The following is a 15,777-nucleotide window of genomic DNA, read 5'->3' as shown; positions in this document are numbered from 1 at the left end:
CTGAATTGTAAATTTGAAAAATTTTACAAAAAAACTCAATTTTTGAACATTTTGCATTATTTTACAAACTTGAAATTGGATAACAGCGAAGTCATCATGTCACCACTCAATCATTATTCTTCACCAGTTGGTGGCGGTATTTGTACAAAATCTGTTTTCTGGAATCCATTTTTAGTGGTGTATCAACTAACCTTCTGTATCAACTAACCTGCCCTTGCCCTATCACACCATTAACTCATGCCACGGAGTTTTCGACCGCTGCTCTTTCCAGTCAATTGAATGCCTTCGTACTTGCTATTTGACGAATAAAGGCAACGCGTGATGTACCATTTGGAGGATTGATTCTAAGTGATGTAGATATTTGAAAGTCTTGTCCAAACTAACGCCAAGGTATACAGGCATAGGATTAAAGAGCAGGATGTTTCTATTGATATTTATGTTCAACTCACGCTTTGCTTCCCTTTTGTTCAGATGAAGAGCAGGAGACACTCTTTTCGTTTTTCTGAGCTTGAGTTTCCACCTGTAGAGGTAGTCTGACATCTTGGCAATATCCTGGGTTGGGTCTTCTTCAATTGGAACCATCCCAAAGCATTGTGCACAATAGCCAGGTTGTCGGCATAGGCATACAACTTAAACGTGGTTGACGAAGGTCGTGGATGTAAAGTTTTTTGACTTCACAAGGTAAGCCACTTGAGGAAAGCTTTCCAGTGTCAGCTCACGTGAACATTGATTCAACGTCTGCAGACTAGATGCATTTGCAATGGGATTGTTAAAACTGAGGGCTGATGGTGACGTCATAGTATCATTGTCTTCCATCGGAGGGGCATTGAACGTTAATGCAGTAGCCCCCGCTTATTAAACCCACCTCGGCACCGGACGATTCTAGGCTTATTAAGCGGGTGCGCCTATTACGTATTTATAACAGTAAAATAGAATCTCCAACAGCTTTTAAATGTCAGTATGCAGTTACGTAGCGCGGTCGCCTACTGAAAGTTGAAATTAACCGCCAAGCAGCGTAATTATCTGCCGCGTTTTATTACCAATGGTAATTTAAATATTATTTAATCTCATTTCAAGCAGGCCTACCACAAACATGTAAAAGAAAATATAATTAAATTGTTTGCTATATTGTTATATCACAACAGCTTTAAAAATTGCGGCGGGTAAGCCATTTTAATACCGTGGTATTTAAAAAAATGGTGACCTCAGCAGTGGCGTAGGAGCATATGCTGCCGCCCATGGCTTTCGTTGAAAATGCCGCCCTAAGTAGACTGCAGCAAATTTTGAAATAGTTTCATGTTCAAGCAATCTTTTCAATAAAAATAATTACAAATAATGTGCCGCGTCTCAGAAGTTCTATATTGCTTGAGCAGTGCCGGTCTTAGGGTATTTCGGGCCCTGTGCGGAATGTGCTTTGCGGGCCCCATAATGACAATGATCCAATTCAGTAGCGTAGCTAAGTATTTTGAAAGGGGAGGGGGGGTTGACGGCCAGCGAGCAAAGCCTGACGGCGTGTTCGCCGAAGGCGACACCCAGCGGTGTGGGGTCTGAGGAGCCTTCCCTAGAAAATTTTGAAAAATTACTTTGAATTTGGTGCATTCTGAGCGCATGCTCAAAAAAAAAAAAATTTGGGTATGAATATTAACTGTAAAATGGTGCTGTCCGGTGGCATAGAAAAAGGATAGGATCATGTTTTCCCTGGCATTTTTCGGAAATAAAGCTGAGTCTCCATGTTTTCTTGTTACTAATTCCTAAAGCCGCAACTGACTTCAAGGATAACGGTACTTGCTTGTGAATCGATTTGAATTTTTTCCATTGGAAACGACAAAAATTACTGCATTTCCTGAGTAAATTGCGGGCCCCCTAATTTGCGGGCCCTGTGCGATCGCACGGTTTGCACACCCCAAAGACCGGCACTGGCTTGAGAAAGAAACCTCACTGTCTCAGCTTTAAAGCCAAAAATAAAAGACAAAAAATGGACAACAAATGTTATAGGCAAATAAAAGATCAATAGCCGCCTCAAACTTGAACTTTTCGAGCTTTCGCCGAAGCAAAATCAGCGATAATATCTTCAAAATCAAGTTTTTGAACGTTGTCTCTTTCTATAGAAAGAATCGATAGAGCTGATAGCCGATCATCATTCATGGTAGAACGTAAATACGACTTTATCATTTTGAGCTTTGAGAAACTCCTCTAGATTTATGACGTAATAAATGTTACTAAGAATTGAACAACAGACGGAGTACAGGCTACAGCTATCCAACATCACGCAAGAAGCAACTCGAGCTTTTTAGCTGTTGTTCTATATATAAATTTTTTAAGGTGTGCTAGCTGTCTTTTTGTAAATCATTTTCTTGTTTTACTCTCTATTTATTTTGCATTACTTCATTTCATGAGCTGTGTGCACTGTGCAGCCTCATTTTGCCGCCCCCTTGCAGCCTGCCGCCCCTGGCGCAGAGCCAGAACCGCCAGGTGGCTGCTACGCCACTGGACCTCAGGGCCATGTTAACCGCCCCTCGGCCGCGAAGTTTTTCCCCAAGAACTTTCTGTTACTTGGCATGGAGTTTGTATGAATACCGCGTTTAATGCGTTGACGTGTTCATTTCAGTGGTTTCTTCTTGTGCCTTACGTTCGTGGGAACAACGGTTCGACACCCCTCGAAGTCATTTTTTTTTCTTTAAATTAATGATTGCGGTGCACAAAAGCTTTTCAAAAAAAGTAGGGTTATAGGGTTACTTAATGGGTTAGGGTTGATTCTTTATCAATTCGGAAAATCTTACTTTTAGAGTGACCAGAATTAGCCTAAGTATACTTGACTAGGTGTGTCTCCAGGCTACGTTTTTTTTTAAGCTTAATGTTTAGATTTAGATCTGAAGGGCAAAAATTGGCTGCTGACTTTGTAAACTGCAAGAAAAAGATAAATCGGTAAAAACAGTTACGCGCGCCGCGCGGTAAGCAATAATGGCAACACTTAGGCCTACAAAAATATGCAAATGAGACAGAAAGTTCGTGGGGACAAAAATTTCTCGGCCGGGAGGGCCAACGGCAGTTTAAAGGCCCACTCGTTTCAGTAACTGTAGTGTTTATTGGCTGTTTAAAAAAGAAAAACCCTGCTGCAAAAGCTCAATAATTAGGCTAAAAGCTTAAATCATGAAAGGCCCATTTACTGCTTTTCCAACCCCGACTGGGGTTGGGAAAGTAGCCTAATTCATTTTCCCTTGAGACGAAGATTATGTCGGAAGAAGAATGAGACAATTGGAAATTGGTCAAAGAAAGCGAGGGAAGCCAAAAAGATGGAGACTGTGTGGCAGAAGATAAGGAAATGAAAGTGAAAGAAGAAGATGCTGTATACCTACAGGGTGATGTGGAGGACTGTAATCCGCACAGGCAATCCTAGTTGAAGTGGGAATAAAGCCAGAAGAAGAAGAGTCACACAATTAGGCCGTTTAGCATTGAAACTCAGCACAAGCTTTCGAGTTCAAAGGGAAGAGGGATTATTTTATACAAGTACACGAGCACACGATGCACACAAGTTTCAAATCATGTAAAATTTTCGCCACCAACCATGTTAATTTACTCTATTTGAATTTCCATTTTCTGCAATAAATATTACCGACGAGCAGCCTGACTTATTGCCAGTAAGGAAACTGGCGTAGTAAAAGAATATACCTTCTACCTATGAGAGCTCAAACGACGACCAGCAATTCAAGTAGGTTATCCTGTTAATCAAAGCATTCACAAACGTAAGGACAATCATTGTGTTACAACCGGAAAGCAGCTTACCATTCAATAGAACTGGGGTTTGAAAACTCTTTGTCTGACAAATTCAAACTGTCTATTTATTGCAAGCATTTCAGAAATATGCACTGAAGGAAAGCCAAGAAAAGCATTAGTTGCTTCAAAATAAAATGAAAAAAATTTAATAAAAAAATGAACTCTGAAAAAAGCAAAAGAAAATTTCGCTTTCTACCTCACAGAAACTGTCTATTTGAGATTCTCAAACTACTGTAGTGGCCGAGCCTAGTATAGTTTCGCATGACAGTTTCATACGTTCAGCTGGTGATTCCATTCATACAAGCTTGAGAAGTGTTGGATCAAACTTAGTCTTGCAGGTCATTGCGTTCTGAGATTCTCCAACTTTTTACTTTTATTTTAAACGCATAACAGTATAAAATTGCTTGGATTTCCAAAACGAATGAAATGTCAAAACAAATCGAAGTAGGTTATTTCTGTTTTAAATGTATGTCTATCTCCCACTTACGTAGGCTATGCTGACATATGGGCCAATGACAAATCATTTTCTTCCAAGTTTTAAGCTCTAACACAGGTAACCTACCAGTAGGCTATTTGCTGAACTAAAACAATTCCTGACTACGTTCAATTGAAAGCACTGAAAAATGTAGGAATCTGCAGAGCAATTGCATCGAAGACAATGGCACTACGCCCTCCCATCTACTCCAGCTTCAACAATCCCATTGTATGTTGTCTTTGCCTCTATGTAGGCCTAGGCCTAGTACGAGTAGTACGTCATGCTTGTGATGAATGTAACTTTTGCAAAGAGGCTCCTAACTATTTCAAGAATCCCGGATCTTTACGAAACCACCTCGTATTCGTTGGACACAATCCGTTTTTCTTAGAAATGTCTCAATTTGAGACTCGAAGATTTCATTACTACCGGGCCATAATTATCCTCTCAACGGCACTACCATCTCATATTCGTTCCTACACTAGGATAGATTAATTTCATTGTTTATTTAGTGTAACCTGAGTGTAGTTGAATGAATTTGTTTTCTCAGAAATGTCGCAGTATTTCTCAGTTATTTTGAGGGGCATACGAGCAAATTCCTTCCTTCTTTTCTGCGACTGATTCAAAACACGAATGCCTCCATGCCACAGATGTCATTATGCTATATTGCGCCTGAGCGAGCAAAGCGAGAGAGAAAAGTTTGCACAAACGAAGAAAAATTTAATGCGTCTTCTTAGTTTTGGAGGCGCGTGACTAATTGCTCTCCCGATAGACCTCCTAAGCTGCTACTGTCTCTCAGTTTCGAACAAAAGTTGCTGTTGATAGTTTTTATGAGTTTGAGAATACATTTAAAGATTTTTGATAGAATAAAACTTTTTTCCGTTTGCATAGCCGAGCAAACTGGATGAAAATGTAGAAACGCAATAACGATGGTCGAGTCGCTGTATGCGGCGTAGAATTCGCGGCGTATACGTACATCTCTGCCAATGGTGTTGTTTTAATGCGAGTTTCAGTGATACATATAACGTCAGGAAGGGTTTGTAGTGTCGGAAGAAAGTTGTACAAAGAATTATAGTTTGTTTGAATAGACCTAATATTAAAATGAAGAAACGCTTTAGTTTTATTTTGTTTTCTATTTAGTGCTGGAGAATTTTGTTCGTAATTGTTACTTGGGCTAATATTTTTTACAAGCGACTTGTTTAGAGTTTGACACAAATCAAAGTTGTCGTAAGGATTGCAAATAAACGTGGCTAGTTGACTTGAACGCAGAAATTCAAAAGGATTATAATCAAGTGAGCTGAACATGAGCAAGCAATTTCCGGCGCATTCTCAGAACAACACATTAGTTTATTTGCTTTCTGTTTCAGTGTCAGAGTTGGTTTCCAATGAAGTAGCCTATTTACGTTTAGTAGTAAATTCATAATTTAGCTTGTTAAAGTCAATACCAATTCCAACCTTAAACAAATCATTACAATATTATTAATATGCAGCCATTGTCCAGTACCTTCATCTTTTCCATCTCCTTTTACCAGTCCTGCTTTTTTGCCGATTTTTATCACACGAATTCCGCCATTGATGGTGTGCGCAAGAACAAATTTAGCGTCGCAATGATTTTTTATATATGAAAGCAGTTTGGACTTTATAGTGATGAGATCTTCTGTGATAAAGGCATTGTTGTAATCGTGGTTTGCCTTCAGGTTCTTCTTCACTCTAATTATTTGCTTCCGTTTTGTACAGTTGAAAAAGCGAACGATGATCGCTCTAGGCTTGCTTCCTGAGCGCTGTTTCCCAAGGCGATGCACTCGCTGAATTTCATTCTCATTCAAACTGGCGTGTAGTGATTTAGCAATATTTAATATGGTTTCTTCTCCGTCGTCTCTGTTAGAATTGATTTCAGGTACACCATGGATTTGTAAGTTTTCGCGTCTGACGTAGGCCTTTTGTTCCGGTTTATCGGTCTCATTAGTTCTAAATTTTCCTCGTTCAGTAATTTTAGATGGCTTTTTGAAATTTCTGCAAAATGTGACAAATCAGGCCGTATCTTTAAGTAGCCATGGGCTTTTTCTCTCATTAGTTTTCTTTTATAATTTGAATTTGTTTAGCTAAACTTTTTACTGTATTGTTCATTTCCTTCAGTTTTTTTTTTAGTTCAGGAGAGAAATTTCAAGTTGACAATGCTTTTGTTAAATTATATTTACACAATTTTCAAACTAATTAAACTTATCTTGTCGTATCCTATTATTCTGATTTATTTCTAGCAGTAGAAATTTTTTGTTACATAGACTGGAATCAATCTTTGTATCCAGCTTGAAGTTCAACGTAACTCAGCAATTTTTTACTGCTTCTTATGATATTAACCAACATGCAACGGCCAACTCTGCTTGCTGAGAAGTGTATTGTCAAAATGCGGCAATACGATCAAGATTCACGATTGACATTAAACCGACGTTTTTTTGGCGTTGTGCCACTTGCGCGGACCTCTGGTTTCTCAGCTGTGAGGCATCATTGCCATTTACTCGTTTCCGTTTTCATTTCTATTTAGGTTTGCCTTCTTACTAGAAAGGTACCGTAGTTATAGTCATTTATTCTTGTTCGAATGCATAACAAAACGTAACGTACTAAAAAAAAACAACATTCAGTGTGCACTGTGCATCCAACGAGAGAGTGCGAAAGACCGTATAGCCCTATGTAGGTGCGAGAGGTCGTCGAGTCTGCACTCCCTCATTCAAACAGATATAGGCCTACGAAACAAAAGTTAAGTTATTCAAAGAGTGAAATGAAACAATTAAGAAGAAGAAAGTGAAAAGGGAAAAATAAGAATCGAAACGAATGCGGGCGAAAAAACTACTAAAAAGGAAAACACCCAGAAATACTCAGACAGTTTATATGACCTAAATCTGGTAAAGATCTGGATCAGATAAAGTTGGGTGATGACATTGGAAAAAAATATGTCACGTGATGGTAGTCGCTTTTACAACTCTTGTTTACTGACGAAGTGTTTTATGCAAAGTTTCCAGTTCATAGCCTTTTTCCATGTTTTTTTGATATTCAGAGGTAAATTGTCCCATATCTTGATTCCCATGCATTTGCATTTGAATTTTTGAATTTTGAATTCCCATGCAAGCGAATTGAAACTTGACCTTCGGGTGTTCTAGGCCTACGAATGTATAGATGACACATGTGTGATCTATAGACGTTTTAATAGCTTTTAACAGCAAAATTTGTGTGCAATCTCTGTATTGCCCATTTCACCGAAAGGTGTCCCACTTCTCCTAACAATGTGTCCCAGTTCTCCTGCACGTGTCCGGCCAGTGGCGTAGCCAAAGGGGAGTTTTGGGGGTTACAATCCCCCCCCTTTGGCACGCATGTGACGTCATGATATTGAGAATGATGCTTTCAGTCTCTATGTCTCTAAAACAAAGTTTGCCTAATTTTAAACGAAACTGCATTAAAAGAGCGAGTTTTGCCAATACCAAACATTCAAATATCTCAGCCAAAAATTAACAACAAGAAAACATAGAAACTTAGCTTTATTTCCGAAAAATGCCCAAGAAAACATGATCTTATCCTTTTGCCATGCCACCGGACAGCACCATTTTACAGGAATACTTATACCCAGACTTTTGTTGAAAATGCTCTCAGAATGCACTAAATTCAAAGTAATTTTTCAAAAATTTCTGGGGGAGGCCCCCCAGACTCCCCGCCGCTGGGTGGTCAAAACCCCCCCTTTCAAAATTCCTGGCTACGCTACTGCGTGTCCCATATATCCCCATTTGACTCACTGCTTTCAAATTCAAACCATTCATTTCTCTTTAAACCTATGATTTCATGCAATCCAGGATTGATGAAAGGCATCAAACTCCACAAAATACAAGCGCTAGTAATAAAATCTCGGGAAGCAAAAAGTCGTAATTTGCGTTTTTCTGAACCCTTAAAATTTTGTCCCACTTATCCCCAGTCTCCCCTATTAAAGACTTGGCTAAGAAAAAGCTATTAAGAACTTGGAGCTCTTTATCATTGTTAAAAGAATATCATCGTATCCTGAGGACTTATTATGCTTAAATTCGTCAATGATGTAGTTATCATTTAATTGCCATCTGTTGATTGCATTGCTGACAGAAGAGACAGGGCTAGGCCGAGCACTTTTAAGAGCATTTATGTAGGCTATAGCTTGTGCATGCTTGTCTGCCTTCAGTTAACTTGCATTCGGCTAATTTGTGGCAGAAAGCATCTTACTCTGCAAACACTCCTTTCTCGTCAAAAAAAGTAAATTTTCAGTCGGGATAAGAAAACAATTGCTCCTACGAGATAAACTTTATTTACAACAGGCTTGTTGTTCAGTGGTTCATTGAACGATACGGCAGCTTAAGATTGTAATTCAACATAGAACGTCGGCTGCATAGCCGAGCGGTGAGAGCCCTGGCACGGCAATTCAAAGGGTGCCGGTTCGACACCGCTCAAGAGCATGCGGGCTGTTTGTCTGGCAGGATACAGGCATGCCTGAAGGTGGTCATAAAGATTGGCTTCCTTGCCTAACCGTTCACTTCATTTAAATCTTCAACCACCGGGTGCAAGCCTGGATACGACAAACATAGAACGTGTAAAATGAGTGATCGTGAACAGCATTGCTTTCAATCTTTCAGGCTATATGCTGCCTGCTTTAAGTAACAAGGGCATGAATGATAAGCAGTAGCGTTGACGAGGGTACAGGGGGTACTTTTGGACCCGGGCCCGAAGTGATTTTGGGGGCCCGTAACCTTTCCTGGAGTCCTGGAACTTGCGGAATCCACCGCATATATTTAAGTATAGAGCATTTTTTAAGTGTCTTCATTTAGGGCCCGAGAATGTCATCGGTACCGGGCCCAAACTACCCTCTCAGCGGCCGTGATGATAGACACCAGCTAAAGCAAAGGGAGGTGTGCATAAAAAAAGGTTGGGAACGATTTGTCTAAAACTACTGTTGCTTTCAATAATGAAGTCAAAATGAAGTTCTTTAAGGCAGTCGGTATAAAGATAGATTCTGAATTCGAACATTTCGTATAGCCTATTAGTTGCGTGGAAGTAGATACATTTGTGAAAATAGCCTACATTTTCTGTTATGAAACAAATTGAATGTTTAAAAACATTCGAATACCGATACCGAAAAGAACTGGAAAATGGCCTCCGACATGCTACACTACACACAACATTAGTGGTAGGCCTATTGAAGTGGAAACAATTAGTAGGCCTATCTAAGAAACTGCGACCACACTCACACTGAAAGAGATCAGTAAAAAGAATAATGTTTTTCATAATTTTTAGTAACAACTGCAATCATATATTTAGCGTGTCTTTGCTGACTTTTAGCTGGAAATGTTTCAATGGGTTGTTTCAGCCTCCGGCATGATTTCAAAACTGGTTCGCAAACATGATATGTGCTAAAAATATAATAATTCATGCGTGATATAAACTGGCTTGCAAGTCGTTAAGTTTTTGGCAAAGTGGGCTGTACAGCAAAGGTAGCTGGACACGCTGATTTAAAGTGTCAGCAAAATAAACATGTTTTGATTGCTAGAAGGCTATTCAGCAGGCTTCTCAGCATCTGGTATGCAAACCAAAACTAATAACTTTTGGATAGTTAGGCCTACTGCAGCATCAGACAGGTTATGGATTTTGAACAGTTTGTAAAACGAATAACAAAGGATTGACAAATTCGAAGTCAACCCAAATAAAGCAGCAAATGAGTTAGCCCGTTGTAAGATAGCAAGAACTGTTGTCAAAGATTGATGGATTTTCTTTCAGCGTAAATTGTGTGGCGAAATAAAGAAGTTAATTGATACCGCAGTCAGTTAGCCTACCCCACTGAAGTACCGTAGTAGTTTCGTGTGGCATTTTAACAGTTGAAGCTCGTTGTCTTTTAGTCAGTGTTTAAAGATCGGCTATTGATACTGTGTTGAAACCATCGGATAGTGTTTGTTTGTTTTGTTTTATTATCTTTATCCTGCATTGCGGGAAAGCGGACTTGAGCGCTATGCATCGGTGTACGCCTTCCGACGTACACCTGACCCACGCTGCAGCCGACGGCAATGTCTGTTTCCGGTTGTCTACTCTACTTATGACTTAAATTTGGTACTACCCATTACTCGAAATCGATCACTGGGTAGAGGCAATTATCGTAAAGTTTCTTGGACAGTGTATGTCTATGTCTATGGACTGTCTATGGACAGTCTAAAATCAAATGATCAACAGTTTGCCTGCATTTTTGCAATTTAGACAAATTGGTGTGTTTTGATGGCCCCATCGATGAAGAGTAGTAGCAGTTTGGGCATGACGGGATTAAACTTTACTGTAACTGGTCCATTCCTTTCTGTTACATGTCGAGAAACCTGAAGCGTGGCGCTGGATCGTCGATAATGTCTCCACCATATGGTCGCTTTTTGTCCAATATTCCTTCCATTCGTGGTTTAGAATTCGATTATTGTTTTTATGTGTTTGGTTTTAAAAAGGATAACGTGACTAAGCGGTGGGTGTTTAGCTTCTACCATTGTGAACACGCATTGCCTGGATTAGGGCTTTTCGACCTGTGACATGGTATTCGATCAATTCAAAGAGATAAGTTATAAAGTACATTTAGCCTAGAGCAGTGGCGGCTCGTGAGGTGTGGAAGTGGTGGTGCTGCGGACGGGCGCAGCCCGGCCGCGTCTTCGCCGAAGGCGAGTAAAACGGCGGGGGGTTTGGGGGGCCTCCCCCAGAAAAATTTGAAAAATGACACTTAATTTGGTGCATTCTGTGCGCATCTTCAGCTCTAAATTGTAATGAAAAGTTAAGATAAAACTTGTGCGGTTTGAACTTTTTCCTTTTGTTGGTTTCGTTGCTGTATTTTATTTACACTATATCGTTTGTTTTGTATTAAGACAAGGAAAAATAAATTGAATTGGTGTATTGGCTGCAGCCATTATTGTGACAGAAAGCGTTGCTAAACACTTTTGCAATGTATTGTTCTGCAAGTAAGTTAATATAGGTTAGGGAATCGCCAAACACAATTAATTAAACTAAATCGGTTCTAAAAAATAGTTAAAAAAGAACCAAATAACCAAACCCCAAATATGTAGACAAACACCTTTGAAAATGGGCAATTTTTTTGAATTTGGCGATAAAATCGCCAATATGGCAACCCTAGGCGCGCTGTTCAAGACAGCGCCAAAACGACAAACGTTAGCATTGCCAGACTGATAAACTACGTCATTGTCACGTGACTTCGACTTGGTTTGTTTGCTTTTATGACGCTTGCGCTTCGGTGCACGGAAAATCACAGCGCCTCACAGAGCGAAATCATAGCGGTCAAGCTTGAGTGGAAGTCATGTGACAACGAGGTAGTTTCCCTCTCTGAGAGAAACTTTTTTTCTTTCCCTCTCGCGTTTCCAGTCAACAAAGGAAAAGGTTGGAAAGGTCTGCAAACCTAAACAAATTTGATAAAAATAATGAAAAATCACGACGTGTTTTACGGGCAGAATGAGCCCAAAAATTGGTGGAGCTGCAGCGCCACAGCACCATTACACGAGCCGCCACTGGCCTAGAGTTCAAAGTCAAAATTACATTGGCCTCTAGTCATCAATATATGTTCACAACTTCAATTCAATTCAATTCAATTCAATTTATTTTTCTTTGTCAGAACGCAAAAAGAAATGATATTGTAAAAAAGAAATACAGTAACAAAACCAACAAAAGGAAAAGGTGGCAAAACCTTAATGGTTTAAGACGTGCATAAACAGATCTAATATTGCGGTATTTGCATCGATAAGTATAGTTAAGCACGGCCACCAAACCTGATACTGTAAAACAGTACTTCTCAAACTGTGCGTCGCGACGCCCTGGTGCGTCGTTTCACTTTTCCAAGGGTGTCGCAGAATAGTTCCGTTTCTTGGCTGAACTCAGTTTAAGATTATAAAAATGAGGTTAACCCTTTGAGGACCGCTGGGATTGGACCACATGTGTCCCATGCACTTAACCGATTACACCGCAATTAACTAAAAAATTTGCCACTGCTAATACCCCCACTGCTAACCCCCTAATACCTAGTACTGGATGTTTATCCTTCCAAAAAAAAATTGGAAACTCTGAATCATTTTTCTTGGTGTTATTTCAGTTTGAAAACAGTGAAGAGTTGAGGTTACAAGTGCGTTTTTTCCCTTCAAGCTTGCAAAGCATATTTATTTACATTTGTCCAAGCTCGAGTCGAAATTTGCAAAATACTTCCCGGAAAATTTTTCAAACTACGAATGGATTCGTGATCCTTTCATAGTAGCAAATCCGGCAAAATTTTGGATTCAATGAATGACGATTATCCAGGTTTGGTGAAGAAAGCACTACGAATTATTATCCCATTCGCTACGTCGTATTTATGTGAAGCAAAATTTTCTGCCTTGGCTGTGATAAAACCAAATATCGATCACGAATAAACAGTGAAAGAAAAATGCGGGTTGCAATTTCAAAAATTTTCCCAAGATTCAATAAACTTTGTGAAAACAAACAAGCCCACACGTCACATTAAATAATATGCATCGCTTTTTGTTGTTGTATCAATAAACAAAACTTTAATCATAAGTTTCTTCATTTACTTTTATTTGCTGGTGCGTCGCAAGTCCAGAAAACTTTTCCAGAGGCGTCGCAACAAAAAAAAGTTTGAGAACCACTGCTGTAAAACAAGTAGCCTAGATGAATTAGTTAAGAATCAGTCGCCTCCCCGTTGCTGAAACAATTGAAGCGCCAATTCTTAAAGCAATGAGAACACGACTGAACCTAACAACATCACAAAAACAAACTAACACACACATATTGTAATTAGGTAATGGACTATCAAAACATGGATTAACTTGACAAGGCCTGTGTATCGTCTACAAATCGCTATGATTTAGATCTACATCCGAGATGCCAGGATGCTTTTAGAACGATTTTTGTATTTTTTCGCTCCTTGACGTTTTGTTTATTAATTTGTTTTAGAGGTGTCTTGTTTTCAAAAGCCTAAAACTTTATTGTTACCTGGCTCCAGGGGCTCCGAGAGTGGGAAAGTCGTGCAACTTTTTCCCCTAGCATTGCATTGTAAAGGAAAAACCAGTAGTTTTTGTGTCTTCACTTTTGAGGGGGGGGGCACTTTTACTACTAAAATAAAAATGTACGGTACTAACTTTATAATAATATAAATAAATGAAAAAGTGCTCTTTTGCTTTTTCCTAACATAGCCTACAGTACAAATTGTAGCCTACATAAATGTGAAATATTTTAACTTGCCCTATTGTAGGCTAAATAACCTAGTTGTTGCCAACAATTAGTAAAGAACGTAGTTTTAGCTCATTAAAATTTGTAAAAAAATTTCGCCCTTCACCATGACTGAAAGCCGATTGAACAAACAGCATACGCACGTCGTGCATTAAGTCAGGCGTTGCAAAACCTTTATTATTTGATGCTATGATCCGTAACTTTGCATCGCAAAAGATCCTGAAAAGAATGAATTGCATGCTTTGTTGAGCATGCTATTTTCGTTGCCTATTGCCTAGGCCAGTGGTTCTAAACCGCCGGTCCGCCATTGACAGCAACCTTTGTGTTGTTTCGCCAAAGAGTTGGCTTCAGCTATTCAGTTTGCTCAATAAATCAATTTTCGCTTCGTTGTTTCGTCATTTGTCTTACGTAGGCTATATGCATAATTTTATTCTATTTCTACTGTAATATTCTTCTGTGAAGCTAGACTTATTTCAATCTTATTTCTGGCAGTCATATTGTTCAACTGATTGTACAAACAGTAGCGGATCTAGAGAGGGCATCTCGTGCTACATGTAAAGAAAAGTGACAACATGTGTGTGCATGATTTGACAAGTAGCCTAGGTTGTACAGACATAATACAAAATATTCAAAGGTAACATATTTGAAAAAATTGAAACGATTAGACAAACAAGTAACCACAATACTGCGACCGTAAGTCTGAAGCGATGGGCTAAACACTACAATAAAAGACATGACATAATGCTGTGGGTTTGTGCGAAATAATGAAACAAAGATAATTTGCTTGTGTGAGCAACGTCCTATGATTTATCGCTATGATTTGAACCTACATCCAGGATGCCAGGATGCTTTTAGAACGATTTCCTCGTTCCTTGACGTTTTCTTTATTAATTTGTTTTAGAAATATCTTGTTCTCAAAACCCTAAAACTTCATTGCTACCTGGCTCCAGGGGCTTCGAGACGGGGGGAAGTCCGGCAACTTTTCCCCCTAGCATAACATTGTAAAGGAAAAACGAGTAGTTTTTTGTGTCTTCACTTTTGAGGGGGGGCCACTTTTACTACTAAATTAAAAATGTACCTACTTTATAATAATATAAATAAATGAAAAAGTGCTCTTTTACTTTTTCCTAATATACAATACAAATTGTACATAAATGTGAAATATTTTAACTTACCCTAGTGTAGGCTAAATAACCTAGTTGTTGCCAGCAATTAGTGAACAACGTGGTTTTTAGCACACTACAATTTGTGAAAAATTGTTTGTCCTTCACCATGACTAAAAACCGATCGAACAGTTAAGCATGTTATGCATCAATTCAATTTAATTCAATTTATTTTTCTTTGTCAGAATGCAAAAGAAATGATGTTGTCAGGCGTTGCAAAACCTTTATTATTTGATGCTATGATCTGTAACTTTGCATCGCAAAAGATCCTGAAAAGAATGAATTGCATGCTTTGTTGAGCATGCTATTTTCGTTGCCTATTGCCTAGGCCAGTGGTTCTAAACCGCCGATCCGCCATTGGCAGCAACCTTTGTGTTGGTTCGCCAATGAGTTGGCTTCAGTTTTCAGTTTGCTCAATGAATCAATTTTTGCTTCGTTGCTTCGTCATTTTTCTTATGGATGCATTAAGTCGAATACGAAGTGCGAGTCTTATGCGAAAAGACATATTATTGGAGTACATGTATGATGTAGCCTATACAAAAAGCGACCTAAACAAAGCAAAATTTGGATCTTGAAAATTTACATTGTTTATTTCTCTAAGAATTTTTGTGTCATTTTAAATTGTGGTGCACTTCATGTTTTTTTCTGGACCCGCTATTGCGTACAAACCAGGACTTTTGTATTTCAATCTCAATAGTAGGCTATTTTATGCAATATTTTATAGATATTTATACGACCTATTATATACAAGCAACTTTAAAAAAGATTTTGACCCAGCACACACTAAAATATTTGCTTAGGCCACACTGAATATTTGAGTATAGTTTTGCATAACTTGTTTTTTATTTCCTAGCGCACCTCTCCTAAAATAATCGTGCCTTCGATACTGCGGTTAACGGGCGGCAAAAACATTTTTATATTTTTACCGTCAGGCAGTGTCAAAGGTTGAACCACTGGGCTAAGCTATTGTGTGTTCACAATTTTTTCTAGACAAAATAGTTAGCAACAATGGCTGCTGCAAGTAGGTTATGATCGAGTAAATTGTGAAAATTTTCATATCGAGAGAAGTTTTCTATCCATATCGTTGTTAAGACCGAATGTTGAAAGGAATTC

General features: G+C 38.9%; 1 protein-coding gene across 1 annotated transcript in view; it reads left to right on the top strand.

The window, feature by feature from the left end:
- The first annotated feature begins 596 nt into the window (after positions 1 to 596).
- LOC145774256 (alpha-1,3-mannosyl-glycoprotein 4-beta-N-acetylglucosaminyltransferase A-like) overlaps positions 597 to 15,777 on the top strand; it is a 35,622-nt gene continuing 20,441 nt past the window's right edge. Inside the window, exon 1 of the mRNA XM_082585448.1 lies at positions 597 to 681. The gene's annotated coding sequence lies outside the window, so the exon portion shown is untranslated. The remainder of the gene's footprint in view (positions 682 to 15,777) is intronic.

Source organism: Aplidium turbinatum, chromosome 7 (genome assembly GCF_918807975.1).
Source record: "Aplidium turbinatum chromosome 7, kaAplTurb1.1, whole genome shotgun sequence".
In the NCBI taxonomy this organism is placed as follows: domain Eukaryota; kingdom Metazoa; phylum Chordata; class Ascidiacea; order Aplousobranchia; family Polyclinidae; genus Aplidium; species Aplidium turbinatum.
Note: the sequence above shows the minus strand (reverse complement) of the source record. Positions and strands in the feature narration are given on the sequence as shown.